The sequence below is a fragment of the Spermophilus citellus genome, assembly GCF_964194105.1.
Source record: "Spermophilus citellus genome assembly, chromosome: X".
NCBI lineage: Eukaryota > Metazoa > Chordata > Mammalia > Rodentia > Sciuridae > Spermophilus > Spermophilus citellus.
In genome coordinates, this window is record NC_138190.1 from 135,994,460 (window position 1) to 136,001,834 (window position 7,375).

Here is a 7,375-nt window from a genome sequence, read left to right on the forward strand (position 1 = left end):
ATCATTGGGGACCCGAGAAGCTTTGTTGATCCACTGTTAGCTGTTTTTCATATGACATCTTATTTGTTATAGTTTTAGTATTATGTCTTATTTTTATGTTTCTGCCTTCAGTATTCACAGTATGAGGAGCAGGAATTAATATCAAAAGTTTATGGACAAAAGTAGGTAGGAGAAAAGATTAAGACTCTGGGATACAGTGCTACATTATTGGTGAGTTGATAACTTCATTGGTTTCCAATTTTATTTGATATCCCTTCTAGTTTATTTTTACTTTTGAATCTAATTTAAAGTTTTGAGCAAAGTACCATGTTGTGCATGTAGAAAGTCAGAGATTACAGGTATGATTTTTTGTTGGTATTGCCATCAAATGAATGTTGCAGTGGTGTTTATGTAATACCAGTATGGGTGGATAGTATTGGGAAGGCCAATAGATAAAAAAGAAGAACATTCCCAATTGGGAGGAAGCTGACTGGTTGAACCCAGCATGATCATGGGACACTAAAGAGCAAAGGAGTAGTGGGGACTAGGGACAAATGCAGCAAGACTTTCCAAGAAGGGCCAGGGTATGGAGAGCCTTGAGTGCAGGCCAGAGGATTTTGAGCCTGATAAGTAAAAAAAAAAAAAAAAAAAAAAAAAGCTCCACCAGGGCTTTCTGCTTCCTGTGGATAGATGTTCCCAGCTGAACATGAAATAATGAGTCTAGGTTCTGTGCATGTCAGGTCAGTTGTTTTTGTTCATCCTTTGGGAATGATGTCTCCTCTTAAACCCCTTTAACACTTTGTCCCCTTTTAGGGATTGCTTTGAGTAACCTGAAAACCCCACTTAGGCTTCAGTTTGCTCATCTGTAAGATGAGGCCATGAAATTAGATTAGATGGTCATGATTTACTCACAATGTCTTTCTGTCTCTTTCTCTTCCCTTATACACTCCATGAATGGCATGGCCTCATCAGTGAAGTGTCTCACTACAGCAATGATTATTTGTCTACCTGTATAGAAGTGGGCGGATGTATGTAGTTTGGGAAAATAAAACCCGTGGATGATTCTCCCTCCAACTTTAAATCCATTAGACTCAATAATTTCTAAAAGTTTTTCCTAGCCAGACATTCTGATTTATAGTCCCAGCTTATGAAAAGAAAGAAATAAACCTGGTGACTTTGGAAATGAACAGGAAAAAATAATTGTCATATTAGCAGTTGTGATCATTTTGGTTGCAAGTAACAGATTACCTAAGTAAAAGTGACTGAAATAGCAAGGGTATTTTATTATTTCACATCCAGAGGTAGGGTGGCTCAAGGATCACTCAGTTCAGTGGCTCAATAGTGCCCTCACAGATGTGTTCCCCCCCCCCACCCCATCTTTCTCTTCTGTTATCCTCAGAATGTTGACAGTGCTCCCCTCTTGGTTACAAGATAGTTGCGGCAGCTCCAGACATCAGATGCAGAAGAAACCATGTCAATTTAAAAGGAAGAGGGGACATTTCTTCCTTTTTTCCCCCTTTTCATTATAGAGGAAAGCCTTCCCCAGCCAACTTCCCTCAGCTCCCATTGGTCAGATAAGCAATAGTCACAGAGTCCCTTCTTAGCTGCAAGAGAAGATTAAAATGTGGGTGTCTGGCATATCCAGCTTCCAGAGTAGGAGGTAGTTCTGCCTGAATAGGAGAAAGGGGGAGGGGAATGGATGGTAGGAAAGCAACTAATAGCGCCTGCCACATATGTCCTTTTCCCAATGCTCATCTTAAGACCCCTCCTTCCTTTATGTAGCTGCTAGCTAATTAAAGTTAAGTATTTAGCATAAATCAGGGCTTTTGTGAATTATCTGAATAATTAGAGTCATTGTAAGCATAGGACCCTTATTTTATTTCATCTAAAAGTTTAGTGATAAATGGGCTACCATTGCCCAAAATGAGCTGCTCTGGTGCCGAAACCGGATGTAATTTTTTATTGAATTGGGCTTTAGGAAAATAACTTAAAATGTTCCAGGATTGTGATAAAGAGCAGCTTAAATTCTTATTTTTTTTTTGCTTTATAAATCTCCATCAGCTACCAAAAATAAGACCAGATTAAAGGGGTATGTGAATATTTAATGCAAAATTAGGAATATGTTGCTACAAATCAGGAAAGAGTTTAGAGCTATGACCATGAATAAATTGTGAAATATCAGCTTACTTCTCTGCTACAACACTGACCTAAAGAAGCTTTTCTGTTTCCCCAGCAACCTCGCACGGCATTAGCTTGCTTCCCTCTGAGTAAATTAAATGTGATTTTCAAGTACTACACTTCATTATTTCAGAAATCACAATACCTTGCAGAAATAAGAACATTTCATAAATCATATTGGAGTTTATTTTTAAGCCAGAGCAAAGAAAGTATTTATTTGGAAAAATGTTTTTTTAATCTACTAAATTTCCAAGGACTTAAAAATTATCTCTATGATGGGGTGGTAAATGGGACATAGTATGCTTCATTTACTTAAAATACATTAGTGATTGCCCAATCATATTTTTAACAAAGAGAAGAAGTACCAGGGACATGAGAAAGATAAAAAAGTCACCTCTCAAATGAACTACCTAACTTTATCATCAAAAACTCCAGAGGGTAAATGATATTAATGCTAGCTATCCTTTACTAAAGTTGTTCTTTTTATTCATGCATCACATCACTTGTGAACAATGTTTCCCCAAATTTGGGTTATATTCTATGTGTTTATTATGCACATGTATGCTTACCCACATATACACATCTCATGCTATGTTGGACCCCAATTGGTCTATTTCATTTGAGGGGAGAATTGATTATTTTTAACATCTGACATGTCTCCATCTATATCATTTTTGGTGTTTTGAAAAGATATTAATATTGAAATTGATGCAATTTTATTTTTCAGATTGTACAGTAGCCAGTAATTAAAGGATTTTTGGATTTAACCTGAGTCTGTAATTTTATTTATCCAACCTATTCCACATCAGACAGGAGCTATCCAGGTAAGTAATGACTCCTTTGCTATAGTGTGAAGAAGCTGAGGGGATTCTGGTTCTTCAATCAAGTTGTTTCATATAAGGATAAAGCCATGCTTTCTTTTCTCCAGTCTCTGGGTAGAGGACTTCCACTCTTTTTTTTTTTTTTTTTTGGTACCAGGGATTGAACCCAGGGTTGCTTAACCACTGAGCCACATCCCCAGTTCATTTTTTTTTTGCCCGGGGGGGGGGGGCAGGGTCTTTCTAAGTTGCTGAGGCTGGCCTCAGACTTGCAATCCTCCTGCCTCAGCCTCCTGAGTCACCACCATGCTGGGCTTTAGAGAACTTCCACTCTTAAGAGTGTGTATATAAAATAACCCCACCTGGAAGTAGAAAGGAAATATTATAATTTATGTTTATTTTGATCTTAACAAGAAATAAATAAATCTTTAGTGAAAGTAATATGTGATTTTTGGTAGTCCAAGCATAAAATTTAATGTGTATAGTTAAATATGCACATATTAGGAGTGTATGCTCAGATTTTATCACTGTTAGGATTAGAGATTACAGAAGTTTGGAAACCACTGTTTTAGCTGAAGAATGTCCAGGTTGGTTGATTTTCCTGGTGCAGGAGGCACATTGCCCTCTAAATCTCTCTGAACTGCTGACCAATACCCCAAATTCTATTATTTGGCCTTGTTCTTTACATAATCAGGAGTATAAACTTGAGAGCCAGTTAGATCTGGATTTAAATTCTAGTATTCCCACTAGGTGTCAGACATTGGATAAAACAATTCATTTCTCAGTTTTCTGATCTTTAAAATAGGGACAAAATACCTAATTTGTAGAGTATTGTGACCTTTGCTGGAGATGTAAAGTACCTAATAGATGGTTGAAATTCAGCAAATATTAGTTTCAAATGATGTTAACATTTTAAACCCATAAGCTATTATCAGTAATCATTTCTTCTCATGAATGTGTATCTTTTTCTGCTATGGCAAAATACCCATACCATAAAATTTACTGTTGTCATCATTTTAAAATGAGCACTTCAGTGGCATTTAGTGCATTCACAGTGTTATACAGATATTGCCACTATCTAGTCCCAGAAGTTTTTCATCACCCCACATGAAAAATCCATCGTGCTTTAATGGTCACCCCCAATTCGTTTTTCTTTTTCTTTTCATTTAATTTTTTAATTAGTTCTAATTAGTTATACATGACAGCAGAATGCATTTCAATTCATTGTACACAAACGGAGCACAACTTTTCATTTCTATGGTTGTAAACGATGTAGAGTCGCATGATATGTGCAGTCATACACGTACTTAGGATAATGATGTTCATTTCATTCCATCATCTTTCCTGCCTCTAATCCCTTTTTGTCCCACCCCCTGGCGACCACTAATCTGCTTTGTGTCTATGTATTTGTCTATTCTGAATATTTCATATCAATGGGATCTTATGTGTTTTTTTAAGTCTGGTTCCTTTCACTTAGCATAATGTTTTCAAAGTTAATTTATGTTGTAAAATGGATAAGTATTTCACTCCTTTTATTGGTGAAATAATATTCCATTGTATGGATATTCCACATTTTGCTTTTCCAACCATTACATAATAGATACTTAGACTGTTCCTACCTTTGGGCTATTGTGAATAGTAGTGCTGTGAACATTCATGTGGGCCTATGCTTTCAATTCTTTCATATGCAAGAGTAGTATCCTTGGGTCATAATGTTAATCCTATGCTTAGCCTTGGGAAGTATCCAGATTTTTTTTTTCCCTGAGAGCAGCCTGTGAAAGGAAGTTGAGAGTTTATGGTGCAAAACTGATAGAAAATTAGGGCTTCACACACATACTTTGTTTATTCTCTATGTTAGATGAGATCCTGTCTGTATGCCACCAAAATTAACCCAGATACCTCCTATGAAGTCAATAAGTATATTGTCTTATCATCTCCTTAGTTCTACAGTGCTCCTAAGCTATTCCCTAATAGTTTGAGTCAATATACAGGGTAATGAAGAACTGTATCAGCTTCTATGATGATAAACCCCCATCCTGAGATCCCTGAAAGAGTGGTTCCTGCCCTGCCATCATGCTTAGGGGGCCCCTACTCTGACCCTCTGTTCTTTGCCTGTAGTCCTTATGAGGCAAGGAGAGTCTAAGGAACCAAGGAGATAAGCACCTGTACAATCCATGCCTCTGCTCTGCTCTGTTCCAAGTACCTAGAACACAGGACTCCAGTCAGTTTCAAGCCTTTGTCAAGGCCTTCACGAGCCTTATCCCTATATGTTTCATTCCAGGGATCTCATTGGAAAGAAATGCATCACATTGGTATGTATACCTCTAAACCTAAGGAGTGGTCCAGGGTCTGTGTGGATGGAGCATGCACACGCAGGCTGGAGTCTGTCCATGTGAGCACGTGTGAATCCTCATGTAAGTACAAAGCCTGCATAGGGGTAGGGAGAGAAGAGGGATGGTCTGGGTTCAGGGACTGGTGCTCCCCTAGATGCCATGTTCTGAGCCAGCACTCCTAGGAATTTGAGAAGTCTGTATTTGGAACTGACCCTCTGTTGTTCCGTAGGTGGTGGTGTTTCATTTGAGCAGAGTGTTCAGTGTAGTTCGTCCAGGGAGTATTTTCAAGGAGTATAAGGGTTTTTTTTTTTTTTTGTAAGATCTCTAGTCTTAGAAAATAATTTTGATCCAGGGGAGAGGTTACTGATTTTAAGTTTGCTACTAGAAGAAGGAGCATTGCCACATTGTCAGGATGGTATGGGGGGGCAGGTTGTGTGACACAGTCAGGAAGAGATTGTGTCTCTGTCTTTCCATTCAGTGAGTTACCTATTTGACAGCATGTTTCATTCTTCTTCCCAAGCAGGTGGGGCTTAAATCAGAAGCCCCTGGAATTGCTGCTCCAGGGCTATTTTTCACAGATGAGTAGAGAAGTTGGACCATTGCTTTCCAAAAAAAAAAAATCCATTTTTTTCTATTTGAATAAAACTGAAAGTCCTACTCTAGCTATTATCCCTAGTAACTTCCAGCTGATATTTGGCATTTGACTGAAGATATGGGATAAAAGAGGGCTTAGTTTGTTCTTCAGTATTCTAAAGACTTCTTTCTGTTATCTGAAGTCAGAGGGTTACTGAAGTCAGAAGTAGCCTTTTGGGTCATTTCCTATTGCATAGCCTTCTCAAACTCATGAATCTGTGAATTTGTCACTGTAAACTAGGGTTCCCTTGATCTACTCAGGGCTTTTGTTGAGCACTTCCTGTTCCCTTGTGACCCTAGGGAACCGTAGATTTCCTCAGTCAGGGAAGAGATGGCATCTTCACAAGTTTGAGTCCTTCTTGAGACTGGAACCTAACTATCCTTAGTACTAAGCTGGCCTTGAATGAATCCTCTATTGCTGACACTTTCATGAAGGAAGTTTGAATTAATCTGTTATTAATGCCAATGCCACATGTCTTGTGAAGGAAATAAAGTCACATACAAAATAAACCACCTCATTCTTTAATTTGTCACCCATATGTGTGCCCCCAGTCATCAGCTAGGGTACAAAGGGCTGGAGATAAATGACTTGGGTCTCTGTCATAAACTCAGGAGTTGCTCAAACTGGGAGGGCCCTTCAAGATGGTGTCATGTTACAGATGAGGGGACTCTGCTGATGTTCTGGGCCAGAGACACCACACCAAATCTCTTGTACTTTAATGTTCTTCCTACCATATGACCACCCTGATACATGGATATAACTCAGAGAATTAATACTGCTCAGTTATGAGATGCCTTAGGTTATGCCTTGGGAGGCTAAGAGGCCCAGACTCAAGTATGGGAGCAGGGCCCATGTTCAAAGCCTGTTGAGGTCAGTGACATTCTCCCTCATCAAACAAGCTGTGTATTTGGTGAGCTATGTGTATTGTCTCCCACACTGAATCTCAGCCAGGGTACTTTTCACACAGTACTATACTGTGAGCCCTTTACAAGCTACGCGATCAATTCATGACTTATCCCCTCCCAGTTTTATGGAGGTTTAATTGGCAAAAATTGTATATATTTAAGGTGTACAGTGTGATGATTTGATATAACTATAGATGGGGATATAATTACCACAATCAACCTAATTAAGATATTCATCACCTCACAGTTACCATTAACATGCATTTATTTTTGCTATGACTGAAGCTTAATACTGCTGGGAAAGGTGTGCCACATAAAGCATGATAAGTGAGAAGTCGTGAGTACAATTGGCCATGAATAGAAGCAAGAGGCAGAACACGATTTCAGGCTGGCATTAAGGAAAGATGGTGCAATACTTGGTATATATATATAAGAATTTGGCTTAGAGAGTACTTGAGAGGGTGTGTACTATCAAGATAGCAAATAGTTCCACTCAGAGAGCCCCACAGTGTGTGGTGATTGTGGTTG